The following is a 14,402-nucleotide window of genomic DNA, read 5'->3' as shown; positions in this document are numbered from 1 at the left end:
TTACGCCATCATCTTCCCAGGGATCAAGGTGAGATTGACCAGCCTTTAGTTCTCTTCATGCTTCTTGTGGCCCTTCTTGAAGATAGGAGTGACATTTGCTGTCTTCCAGTTCTCAGAAGACCCTCCTGATTGTCACAGTCTTTCAAAGATGATTGAGAGTGGTCTCACAGTGATGTTATCCAGCTCCATCAGCAGTCATGGATGGATCCCAGCAGGTTACAGGCCCTTGGGTATGTCCAGGTGGATCCTATCAGGTTATAGGGCTTTGGGTATGTCCAGGTTGTTTATATGCTCCCTAACTTGACGCTCTCCTCCATGGAGGGTTAAGCCCTCCTTGCTCCAAACTTTCCCACTAGTCTCCTGAGCCTGGGCTTCCTGTAGACTGGTTTTTCTGGTGATCAAAGGCATTGCATACCACGGCCTTTTCCATGTCCTGGGGCACCAGATCCCTTTCCTCATTAAGTAATGGACCCACATTTTCCCTGGTCTTCTTTTTGCTGATGATGTACCTGTAGGAGCTCTGCTTGTTGCCTTTCACATCCCTCACCATACTCAATTCCAGATGGTTGTTTGGTTTCCAAAATCCATCCCTGAACATGCTAGATTTCTGACTGTCTTATAGATTCTATTTATCAGCCTCTGAAAAATACAGGTGGTGCCCCATGCAGCTGCCCAAAATACGTGTTGTCTCTAGTAAACTTAAAGGAAAGCAAGGGCTGTGTTTAGTTGTGTCTTTTTACTTAATTAAAATTAAAATGGCACATCACTGTATGTGCAGTCTGACCCTTAATCTACAAAGAGTGTCAGCTAGTATTAGGCTCATTATTGACAGTGGCCTAGTTTCCATTGTTGGAGTCATTAAAAGTTTTAGTCCACGAAGTCAGGAAAAAGTAGTGGCTGATAGTCCTGAACTGAGATGAGGGGAAAAGAAAAAAAGCTCAAACCCAACCTGTTTTGTTAATCCATCCATGTACATGAAAACAGCACAGCAGGATTGGGGAACTAATCCCATTTCAAATCAGATGCCTGCTGGTTCCATTTAATGAGCATTATGTCTGTTTCTTTTTTAACCCTAAAATATCTTCATACATGTAACAGCATTCTTTTTTTAAAAAAAAAATATTATATTTTTTACCTATTCTGATAAGGTACTTGCTTCTATAACAGGACCAAAAATGGATTGCTAACTACCATTTTTGCTGCCAAACCACATGCTGAACTTCATTAATATGGAAATATCCAGGAAATGGAATTAGCAGAGTTTTTGAGCATTGCTACTAATGAAATTTCCTACAGATTTGTACCTTGTGAGTAAACTCTGGTGTGTAGGAAGTAATAAAGTAATGGAAGATTGTCTTAGGGCTGAGACATTAAAAATATCTCTCTTCTTACACATTTCTAGTACTTAATAAATATTTTATACTTTCACATTGCACTTTTTTTCCTGTGTAGAGGCACTGTCAAGGTGTCTTCACCCTAAATGCCCACTTTCATTAAATTTGCAAAAAAAATGTTGGGACTTCTGTCTCCTGCCAAATAAGGCTGAAATTGGAGAAAGGTCTAAAAACTATTGACAGAGGTTGAGGAGGGGCATTTTTCATTACTCTCTGCCAAAGGCCATGTCAGCAGAATGAGTGAGTGTGTCATGTACCATTTTAATTTAGTAATGTTTACGTCCCTTGATATCAATACTCTCACAGAGTCCAGGATAATGAAGAATTTGTTATCCAATTGTATTGATTATTGATATAGCTTGACACTGGTCTGGTAGCTATATAATAATATTAGGGGAAATAAAAATATATTTATGTAAATTGTATTATTCTATGTGGACACCAGGTATCATCCTAGTACTGCTCTATTCTCTCAGCATCTACTATATTGTTATTAGTTTTCTGTCTGCTTCATAATTCCTGGGGAAAAAATATCCTCATTCTCCAAAATGTCTTTATCTTAGATGATGTCTAGAAATACGTTAAAATAAAATAGAATATGTTAAAATGGATAGAGAATTAATTAAAAAATTGTTACCTACTTATACAGTTGTCTATGTAAGGCAGTAATAATTTGTTCAACTTCCTCTTCAGCCCTAGACATCCTCATCATCCTCGCTTGGTTTATTTGTTTAGATTTCAAGCCAGGGCAGCCTGTTCATGTTTACAAGCAGTCAAAAGTGTCCCCTCAATAGCAAAATATTTGCAGTAGCATATTTGCAAAATACATGATGTCCTAATAAGACCTGATGTCATGAATAGGAAACTTGTGACAGTAAATATCAGTTAAATAAGGCTGGTGCATTCAGCTGCTTCACCACATAATTGTCAGCAGACCCATTCTTACATTTTTTATGCATTTAAAACTTTGCATCTCGGGATCGGTGGCTTGCATAAAGATATTTATCATCATCCCAAATCCTTACTAGTTTTCCATGTAGTTTGATTCTTCCTTCTTCCATGCAACAGCTTAAAAGGCAAAGTGTTTCAGATGGAGGAATCAGAAACATAACAATCCCCCTTGTCACTATGATATACATTATAGCATTGAGAAAAGACTAAAAGTTTGCAAATGCTGTGTTGTGATTATCAGAAGACTTAAAGGTGGCTGGAACTGTGGGAGATTTCTACCTGTACATATATGTCACACATAAAGTTGTATTTCAGTAAACAAAAGCTATGCTCCACGGAGCAGAGCAGCGCAGTAGTGCTGACCTACTTGAGCAAGCTGTGCAGTGACTGGCATGCAGCTCTGGCTCTATTTCAGTATGTGACCTCCCAGATCAGAATGCAATTTAAAACATTAAATGACCAGGCATATCTTTTGGCAATGCAGTTATTAACTTCTGACTTTATCTGCAGCCCACAAGGCCACCTCTTACATCACAGTGATGCAATGCCTACTAATTGAAAGTCAATTTTGCGCCAGCCAAGGGCACTGGCTGCAAAAATCAGACACAAATGTGTGCAGAGGGGAAGATATTTTCATTATTTTTTCCTCTGACTCCCTGACTCTACCTGCCATTTCTCTTTGCTATTCTTTATCTCTCCCACCAGCCCACACAGAAAAAACCCTTAAGGCATAGCTTTATTGGGAAGTTAAAAAAAAAAAGTGGAATGATATATTCTGGCCAAAAGGAATGGTCTTACTTTTAGAAGCTATTTGAAGTTTATTCCTTAGGATGTTTCTTGGCAAAGTAAACTAGTGGTGTGTCAAATAGCACTGCTATTCGTTTTTTGAAGGGAGAGGTAATAACTGTCTTGATGAAATCTTGAGGACCGTGAAAAAAGTCTGAATGAAACTTCCCTTTCAGTGCAGGTTTACTTAGATCCTGTTTATATTCACAAGATATATAGGATTCAGATCTAACATTTCAGAAGTCTGCCAGATGCTCTGTCAGCTTTTAATATTTCTGGTTAGTGCTTTTTAAAAAAAAATCTATTTCACTCATTCAACGATATATTTATCTAGGGCACATTTTTGTACCGGCTATAAAAATCCTAGCAGAAAAAGATTGTTGACCTTGAGATTTTCTGGATCTTAAGCATTTAGAAATCTATTTCATAAGTAGAATTAAATTATTGCTGAGCGTAGGAGAGGCCAAGGTAGCATGTTTTGCACGTAACAGGATCCTGAACGCAGCTATTCCTGACTGCTCACACTGGGAAAAGCACCCAAGAGAAAATAATGACAAAATTTAGGGGGAACTACCTGACTGAATGGAGGTAGGAGGAACCAAAATTATTAGAAATTAGTTGGAAGGACTAGTAAGATATAGCTGGAAGAAAGTGAAAATCACAGTCCACTACTGGGAATTGACTTCTATCATGAATATCCCAAATTTTGGTGCTACCATATAGTCATACATCCCACTCACATAAAACTTCATTAATTCAGAGGGAAGATTCCTATTAATTTCAATGGGGTTTGACCCGAAGGATAGCAGTCCATTTGATTGTTACCTATCTCAGTTTTCTGTATGCTCTCTCGCATGTGTGGAAACTTCCTGTTTCCTGCTGCAAATCATCTGGCTGCTCAACCAGTGTGTTAATGCTCACCTGGCTGCTCAACCAGAAAATTGGAACAAATCCAGAAAACTGAGATGGTTTATCGTGCAAAATGCAATGAATAGTGGTATCCAAAGCTGCTTTATAGCTGTAGCAGACACAACACTGATTCATATGTCATCTAAGCTATGGAGAGCTCCAGATCTTCCACATCTCAGTAGTGTGACTTTGGCTTATCTTTACGTTTCAGAGCATGAGTGAGGCTTGTGAGTATTTTATTTTTTGTCACTTTCTCATCTCATAACTATGCTTTACCTCTTTACTTTCTTTAGGCTTGTTACAGAACTTGTCACCTGAGGATGAAGTTCAGCAAGGGAAGTGTTAACATCAAGGGTATCCTGCCTGACTAGCATGCTGATGTTAATGAAGTTGTGAATCGTGTCATATTAGCCTCATTTGCTTCCCATATGCTTACTCTCATTTCCCCCTCAGAAGCTGCAACTCCACTTTTCATCTTCATTTGTATGCCCAAAATGCAGCCAGCTTAATTACCAATTATAACCATACTCATTTAAAAGCTAAATCAACTGGAAACAATGCTAGAAAGTGTCTCCCTTGAGGAGAACTAAAGACTTTGTGTTAATTTTCTTCACATATTTTGATTAGTATAAAGCACTGTGTAACTTACAAGTTAATCTCCCCAAATGATGTTAATTTTAAATCGAGATGACACATGGATACTCATGGGATGACAGTCAGAGCAACCTGTCTTCTCTTCCTCCTTCAACTCTGACCTGCTGTGCAAAATTATCTCTCCCTGGGAAACTGTCAATGAAGCACTATAGCACCCAGCTCTGCCAGCAGCATTTTATTTATGGCCACCTTTTCCTGCTTTATTTCTTAACTGTCTGACTTGTGCTATTTCCTCGAGTTTGTAAGTCCCTTGTGGTTTTCTTCATAATGCATTTTCTTCCATTCTAGGAAATGAGAACTCCATAAACTTCCAGGTAGGTTTCATGGGGCTCATGGAAGGCATAATAGCTGTTTGGCTTGATATACTAGTGATTGCCACAGAACATGCCTCCAATCGATACTGCAAAACTCTCAGACACTCTTTAGCTCCTGAGTGAATTTACAGTTCCTAGTGACAATCTCCATTACTGCAATAAAGGCCAGAGGAACTGTAAGAAGTGAAAACTAGATTTGGAAAGCTGTCATTGTTATTTATGGAATATTTGCATGCCATAATTTACTATTTGGAATGTGCCAATCTCTGCATGTGGGAGACTCGAGACATGTTTCCCAGCTGTTCTTTTTTTGCAAATCAAAAAGTACAAGGTGCTGAAAATTCTGTGCTTTTTAAATAAAAATAACAGAAAATACAGCAAATTTGCTCATACAGTGATGAATTTGGTGCATTTTACATTGTGTGAGCAGAACTTAAGACTGAAGTGGTTGTTGTGCGCCCCACACATGCACAGAATTCTCCATACAGTGCCACCTGTACCCATCCTTCATCTTCTTTTAAGAATAAAAGGTCCCAATCTTGCTTCCATCATGGGAAAAAACTAACAGAAAGTATTCACAGCTCCCTCATCTCGTATGGTTCATAAAAGTTTTAGACTCTAACTTAGCAGAGAAGTCCTGGTTCCACTTCCCATTTCATACACCTAGAAATGACTAAACACAACTTCACAATAAGGTTAACATGTTACTCTGCATTTAACAATCCTTCTGGTTTGTCCCTCTTTGATTATTTGACCTGTAAGTGTTTTATGGACCTCCCGTCTGGCTGTGATGGATAAATAAACAATAGTTTTGCAATTATTCCAGGCAGAACTAGGATTTTTCCCTTTATGTCTCTCTTCCTATTAATTATGCCGTCCTTTCTCTGAAAGTATGAAGGCAAGTTTTTGTTCTGTTCAGGTTGCAGTAGCAAGGCCTGAGGGGATATGATTGCCCATTTTTAGTACACTGAACAGATGAATGCAAGGGAAAAACATCAAACACTGAAGAACGGTGGCAATGTAAAAACAAACGTCTATAAAACTAGCACAGTACATTTCAGGTTGAAACCTAGTATAAAGTTCTAATAATCAGAAAAAAAAAAGTTACTTAAAGCAGTGTGATGAGAAACCTAGACAGCTTTCAGATGAGAGTTTCTCAAGTTTATGGAAGACATGATGTAAATGCCTGTTAGAGCAGAGTGTTGGATTCAGTGACTGAAGTTTTCCATTCTTGTCTTATTTTTGAGGTCGTTTGTCCTTAACGTCACCATGGAAGGATATAAATCTATTGCAGTGAGTTCAAAGGAGGGCCACCAAGTTGATTTGAGGGATGGAGCACCTCTCCTGTGAGGAAAGGCTGAGAGAATTGGGATTGTTCAGCCTGGAAAAGAGAAGGCTTTGGGGTGACCTAATTGTGGCCTTTCCATACCTGAAAGGAACCTACAGGAAAGAGGGAGAGAGACTTTTTACAAGAGCATGTGGTGACAGGACGAGGGGGAATGGCTTCAAACTGAAAGAGGGCAGGTTTAGATTTGATATTAGGAAAAAATTCTTCCCTGTGAGGGTGGTGAGGCCCTGGCACAGGTTGCCTGGAGAAGTTGTGGATTTCCCACCCCTGGCAGTGTTCAAGGCCAGGCTGGATGGGGCTTTGAGCAACGTGGTCTAGTGAAAGGTGTCCCTGCCTGTGGCAGGAGGGTTGGAATGAGATGGTCTCTCAGATCCCTTCCCAACCCAGGCCGTTCTGTGATTCTATGATCTATGATCTATCATACATGCATAAAACACACAAATGGAGATGAAGCTACAGTGCAGGCAATACGTTTCCCTTTCACCAATTTTGCATTTTCACATTTCAGCCTCACTTTTCTCACACCACCTGACATTTTTATTTAATTCTCAGTTCCTGGGATGTATGTGACATTGATTTTTCTTTTAGCCAAAGGGCAGACTCACAAAATCCTAATGAAGGGCATGAGTGCACTTCACTAGTTGGAAAACTGACAGGCAGTAAAAAAAAAAACAACTTTTGACTGTACCTAGATGGGGATTTTTCTCTGAAGATCTACATAGTGGCTTAAAATATTGGTTTTGGGGGAATTTCTGCTCTGGCAGTTACCAAAAGGAGCTTACTCTGGGGAAGGGCTGGTGCTTTTGGAAACACTACGTGAGAAATTCACATTTATGCACCTCTCCCATTGCACTGGAGGTAGTGGTGTGGTTCACTAGTCATCTTCTGGTCTTCTATTTTTTAGCATGGAGAAGGAAGCACTGTAATCCATGAATGGAGTTCGGCACACAGTGTTTCAGTATGATTTGAAATAAAAAAATTTACAGGGCTTTTGCAGCAACACTGGCATTACCCTCACCCATTCCTCACCCTGCAACGGGGTTTGGATCATCTTACTGCTTAGTGATTTCTATAAGCTTTCTGCTTCACGGTACTCAGCACCTTGTATGAGGATTAAATTCTGAGAGCACAGCAGGTGTGTCCCTAAGTTTAGCTGCTCTATTTATAGTGTTTTCCTGTGAGCATAACACTGCAATTGTCACTCACACTGTCTTCCTCCAATTATGCATGACACCAGGATGGGGGCATAATAAACATCCTTTTATGAGTATGGCCTTCTGGGTGAAATGAAAATTAATTGCCTAAACAGCATCACACGGAATTAAACAAACAAACAAACAAAAGCTTATTGTGAAGGAAAGTTAAAGTTAATGATTATGGCATCAGGAAACTTTCAGACGGATTTTAATATAACATTACATTTTATTTATTAATTTTTTTATTATTCTGTTTTAAAGTGATAAATTTACATCAAATTGCATGAGAAAGTGATGTAAAAATTCAGCAAGGCAGATTTTCTACATGATAGAGTGAATGAAATTAAGAACACAGAAGCGATTGTTGCATTTCAAAATTGGTCATTAACTTCCAGTTAACTGTCCAGTTAATTGGTAGTGTAAGTTACAAGAGTAGATAGACCAGCACAACTGTATTTTTTTCTGAAGCTGGTGAAGTGCAGACTGTGGTAAATGATTTTGGGGCAAAGGATTGCAGCAGGAGACAAGAACCTGCAAATCTTTTTTCAATTAATGTTTTGTGTACAGGAAACGTTAACACTGATGTGGTTGGTGATACCTATTTGCAAAAGAAATTCTTGTGGACCCCTTGGAAGCAGCTTTGTCGTTGTACAACGTACTTTAGTTCTGCATCAGGTGATGGAGGGAAAGGCAGCAGAAAACAGTTAGCAGAGCTCAAAACAGGAAATCTTCTGTGCACGGGCCATGTCCTTGCCCTCTGAGGAACCTTTACACCACCTCAGCAGTGTGAAAAAAAGTCAGTAAAACTGAAAATCTAATCTGCTTTTTCAAATTGTATTTGCTGCTTAAGAGGAGTGATATTCTATTGGTTTAGACCAAGGTGACATTTTGACAACTTTCTTCACAGCAGAGGTGCAGAAACCTAATCTGTTTTAGATAAAAGCTTAGATTTTTGAGCACCCCTTTGTAAGAGGGAATTAAGTCTGCAGCTAATTTTACTGCAGCTAAATTAAAGAAAATGAGAGGCTCTGTCTTTTAAAACAGAGGTTCACTCAATTTTTTTTTCCCTGTAGTGGTGACATAACATTTACATTTCCACAGATAATGAAGTAGATCTTGCCATCAGACCAGCCCCACAGGGGGCTCATTCCCAAAGCTGAAGTATTATTTTTCTTTCCATCTGCTCCACACCGAGCTTGAGGTGACCTATTCTTAATGTCTTACAGGGATCACCATTTCTTGAAATCAAATGTGCTTTTAATTTCCTTTTTTAAACAGGAAAGATCTTATTACTACCTGTCATGGCTTCTTTGCTGCAGCTGCCATTACTGCTTTTAATTGGTAATTCACTAGTTTTGGAGATGAAGTTTTAGAGACCATAAAACCGCAGGGAGCTCACTCTTAGTCTAAATGGACCTTCTGAGGATATGGGAAGACTCAACATGTTACTCACATCTCACAAAAGGCCATGAAAAGAAGTGTCTATTACTTTTAAACAGTTTCACAGTCAACTGCTCCTTCCCATAATTATGTTTATTTCCTCTTAGTCCTTAAGTACATTCCAGGTAGAAAATTAAATTCCAAGGAAACATTCAGCTTTTTATTGCCAGGGATCTCTCCCAGACCAGTTCCTTTGCCCTCGTCTTCCTAAAGTGTTTGTACAGCTGCCTTAGTCTCTGCAAAGGATTAGCATAAAAATCCGTATTAAGGGACAACAGATCTGTCTTTCAATTATGGAAATGGGATCAGTAGGATGCAGTTGCAATGCCCTCCTGATTCAGAGGTCTCTTGAAGGGCGGAGCCTTTGGTGAGCTTTTTGCTTATGGCTCTTCCCCAGGAGGCTGATGCTTGGTGGTGCCTCCCTTTGGAATACCCACCTGGCAGTACCCGAGGTGCTGTGCCATGACATGGAAAAGGACTTTTTACAACGTCATGTAGAGACAGGACAAGGGGGAATGGCTTCAAACTGAAAGAGAGTGTTAGATTAGATACTAGGGAAAAATTCTTTACTGTGGGAATGGTGAGGCACTGGAATAGCTTGCCCAGAGAAGTTGTGGATGTCCCATCCCCAGAAGTATTCAAGGCCAGGTTGGATGGAGTCCTGAGCAACCTGGTCTAGTGGAGGGTGTTCCTTTTACATGGCAGTGGGGTTGTAACTAGTTGAGCTTTAATGTGCCTTCCAACCCAGGCCATTCTAGGATTCTGTGTGTCAAAGGGAAGATCCCACTGCCTGATACGGAGCAGCAAACAGCCAGTGAGTGCAGTGGGTCAGCCATAGAACTGCTAAAAGCAGCTCAGGCAATGGGAGGTTGAGATTATGGGAGGTGTGCCTTAGGTGTCTGGGTGTGAAAAAAAGACAGGCTTGCTGGCTGGGCTGACACAGAGGAGGTTACTGGTACAGGAGCACTGGGAGAGGAAGATCAGTTGCTTTTTATATTGACTCCTTAGAGTGTGATCATATAGGATACACAAGCTCTTATATACTGAAATACTTCCCTGTGGTTCAAAACACCTCTGGCCACACCTGAGCCTCCAGAGCCTTTTCTGGGCTGCAGTAGTCTACCCACAGTCCTAAAGCAGTCCGGGGACAGCTCAAGGCTTTTCTTGCTGTTTCTTACCTTTGTACTTTAGGCTCTTAGTCAGGCTCAGACCTGACCTATGTGGTCTGGGATATAACCAAACATGTGAAAAACCAGAACCATGGAATCACAGAATATCCTGAGTTGGAAGGGACCCACAAGGGTCACTGAGTCCAACTCTCAGCCCTGCACAGGACCATCCCCAAGAGTCACCAGTGCCTGAGAGCGTTGTCCAAAGGCTTCTTGAACTCTGTCAGGCTTGGTGCTGTGATCACTTCCCTGGGGAGCCTGTTCCAGCAGCCAAACACCCTCTGGGTGAAGAACATCTTTCTGATATCCTACCTGAACCTCTCCTGACACAGCTTCAGGCCATTCCCTTGGGTTCTGTCACTGGTCACCAGAGAAAGAGATTGGTACCTGCCCTTCCACTTCCCTTCATGAGAAAGTTGTAACTGTGATGAGGTCTCCCCTCAGTCTCTGCTGGACTGAAGAGACCAAGTGCCCTCAGCTGCTCCTCCTGTGTATCTAGGAAGTCAGTCTGAGTGAAGTGAGTGCAGGTGGTCCAGTAAGTTCTGCAGTTCCCAGAGGAAATCTCTGATGTTGTGTGGCACCTCTGTGAAACCAGGGAGCAGCACCTGCAGGTGAAACAGAAGAGTGTGGCTGACTGGGAACCTGCAAACACTAAATGTAAGGAAATGTGAGGAGAAGGGCTGCAGTGACTTTTCTTGCTGTTCTATGTCTCATTTCCATGCCTCTGAGACTTCTGTTAGACTTTGCTTTCTGTTTGAAACTCAGGCTGGCTTCCTAATTGTGCCAGCCTTTTAAATGCCTTTTTTTTCCCCCCACAGAAATTCACTTACAGGCAACTCACAAAGGAAATGAAATTCTCTTTCTCCATGTTACCTTGTGTTCTAAAGACAAAAGATTTCAGTGACTGTAACCCAGTGCAGTAGCTTTGTAAAAACACTGTTACTAGTAACTGGCTGCAGCAACAGGATTTGTACTGATTTTGCAAGACTCAGGATGAAAGTTTGTCAGATTTTGATTAAACTTGTCTTGACCTGCCTGGAACTTTGTCTTTACGTGTTTTAAATGTAGCAGCAATCTTTCTCATGACCAGGCAGCTATGCCCATGCTTTTTGTCCTTGGTTATATTTGTATGATTTGACTGTAATTTTACTTAGATGGTAGTCAAAAGAAGTTATTCTGCACAAAACAAGGTATTTAAGACTAACACAAAGAAGTGATAGAACAGCAGAGGCCTTGAGAAGTGGAGAAGAGGACACTGCTTGAAGCTGCACAAGCATGGGATGGTCAGAGTTGTGGCACAGGGTGGCCATGGAGACCCCAAGACTATGCACGTCTCACCCAGCAGACCTGCAGGTAAACTAAACTGGTTTTAAGACAGTGATAAGCACAAAGGAAAAACTATGTAAAGCACAGCATATACAGTAAATTGAAATGTGTCATGAGCTGCAGATCAATGAAGAAAAATCAAGTTTGAAAGTGTTACCAAACATATAAAAATGACCCTCAGCTGATCCTAAGGGGAAGAAAAAGACACCATCAACATCAAACTCTTCCTGAGAAAGGAGTCAGAATACTGATGGCTCACTATACCCCTCTACTCAGACTGAAACCACTGACTTTGTGAATCAGAGGAGCAGTGGCAGGGGAGAATAACACTGGGGAAAAAAAAAAAAAAAGGTAGATTTTAAAAGTGTGTTTATAGCATTTTTAACTGTATTACATTATTATTATCATCATCAAGTAACTACTAACTGAGACTAAAATGAAGAACAGTGCTGAAGTCTCAGATACATGATGCTTGGTGAAAACCAGTGCTCAAGCAGAAGGGAGACCTTAATTCTCCCACTGAGGAAAATATAAGAGAACAGAGGTGTTATCTGTTTCTTTTGACAGCAATCAGTGCACTGCTGCAGCACACGTGGACTGGCACAGGGAACTGGAAAGAAATGGGAGAGGCATCGGGGCTGTAATAGTAAGGAGAGATTATCTAAAGAAAAAAGACATATTTCCGTAGGAAACTTGGCTTGGAAGTTCTCTTGGTCATGGAAGCACTATTTTCATGAAACTTTTGGATATTACATCACATTAAGTTATTTAACTTGAAAAAAATTTCCTGTAATTTCAGTGAAATTTCAGTTCAGGCCCTGGATTTGAAGGAAGCTCAAAGATACTTTAATTTACAACATCAACTATATGGATTTTATTTTATGTAACCCCTTGCTGTTTTTTTCTTAAGATGAAGAACTTCTGAATATAACAGTCATTGACTTGTATCCTTTGATTTCAGTGACTTCATACTCATGCCATAATATTGTTTAGGATTCATTTTTTAAGAAGACTAATAATGGGAGGAGGGCATTTCCTTAGGAAACCTGAAAGTACATTTCAGCAAGGATGCTAAAAAAAAAGAATATCCTTTGAAGTGTAGCTGAATGCCCCAATTACTGTAATTTTTGTAATTACTTTTTTTCTCTTTTGAAATTGAAGTAGATTAATTGCAATTTCTCCTCACTGAAACAGTGGGAAGAGAAAAAAAATTTCATTTTGAGGATAAACTCTCTTCACACAGCCACAGCATGATCCCATAACCTGAAAGTCTGAGGGCAGGATTTTGCTCTGGCATTGGAAATACCATTAGAAGTGTTTGCAATATTATGCCTGTGCAGAAATGAAAGTCACTTATCAGGAGTTTAGGTCTTAGTGCCAATGAGAAGCCTTCTGCAGGACTGTAGGAGTAGTCCTTAATCTCCTACAAGGACAGGATAATGAGCCCTAAGTTCAACAGCAGCAGGCCTAGGCCCAGAGTCCCTTGGCAGAGAGAGATACTAAATTGATTTCTGTGCCTATGTCAAATAGCCTCATTTGATTCCAGTGGGGATAATTTTTCATTCAAGCAAAGATCTTGGCTTGAATGCAAATGTTCCTTCGTAGGCATTCGATGAATGAAGGCACAGCGATGCACACACGGCCTTCGTTAGTTTATTACTAATCATCTAGCAGAAGATACGTGAATCTGTTCTGACTTGTTCTCATGCAAGGATGTCACCATAGCAAAAATGATGCAAATGCAAGCAGAGCTTGATCCAAACTATCCATAGAATTGTTTTGGACTGTGCAGTACATTTGGAGCATTACCGCTCTTGGGGTTGAACATTGCTCACTTGCTGTTGACATAACTAAATTACATTTTGGCCATTCAGGTACATTATTTCTGCACTGTGAGTTACCTTCCAGTATATTGCAGCTGTGATTAGTCTGGAGAGAAATGCAAGACCTCTGTAAAAAGGATTAACTGTGGTATACCTGACAGCAAAAGCAAAGTGCTCTTTCCCCAGTATCATACCTCATAAGAGGGAATATGTTACAGCATCCAGGAATGGCCAAGAGCTGTGATAAAGCTACATGCTAAGGGAGAACCTGTCTGTGCCCAATTTGCTTAAAAAAGAATGATAAATCTCTTTTTTAGATCCATTTGAAATATCCTGGTGAGAATGCACTATTCCAAGAGTATATTGGGCAAGATTTATAAGGAGAAGGAATACATTAGACTTGGAGAGCTTATAGGTGTGGGATTTAGGCCTTTTTTTTCCCCTAGCCATATCAGTACGTCTAATAAAACATGGCTTCTTCTTTGTGTCATTATTATTATTATTATTGTTATTATTATTATTATTATTGTTATTATTACTTCAAAGAAGTTAAAAAGTAGAAACATAAAAGGGCATCTGATTGTACAACATGTAGTAGCACAACATGTAACCTTGAGAGCACCTAGTCTCTCCCAGAAAAATCACAATCCAGGGCTGGGATCTTAGGCTTCCTCTGTGATGCATGAGAAGAATTAGATACACAAGATGATACTATTGTGTGCAGAGCAGGAAATGGACACAGAAAACACTGGAAAATAAGCGGGTCTGCTCTTGTCTTGGCCTTAAACCACTTATTCTGTGTTTCATGGGTCTGATTCTTCCTCTTTAAGCTCTCTCTAAGGTCTCTATGAAGAAGAGACTATTATATAAAGTGCATGTAAGGAGATCGATACAGTTAAGTTTCTTTTATTTAGTAGCTCAATATTTAAAGTTTTCACCAAGTTAACAAAAAAATAGAATAATTTTCTTCCTCTGCCTGAGAGGATGTAGATTTGTAACTTTCACCTCTTGCAAACCATTTAACAATCAGATCAGTTTAGAATAGAGGACCCTTCCTGCCTCTCCTTGAAAAGGCTTCAATTTGCAGGAAAA

The sequence above is a fragment of the Lepidothrix coronata genome, unplaced genomic scaffold, assembly GCF_001604755.1.
Source record: "Lepidothrix coronata isolate B3197 unplaced genomic scaffold, Lepidothrix_coronata-1.0 Scaffold21, whole genome shotgun sequence".
In the NCBI taxonomy this organism is placed as follows: Eukaryota; Metazoa; Chordata; class Aves; order Passeriformes; family Pipridae; genus Lepidothrix; species Lepidothrix coronata.
Note: the sequence above shows the minus strand (reverse complement) of the source record.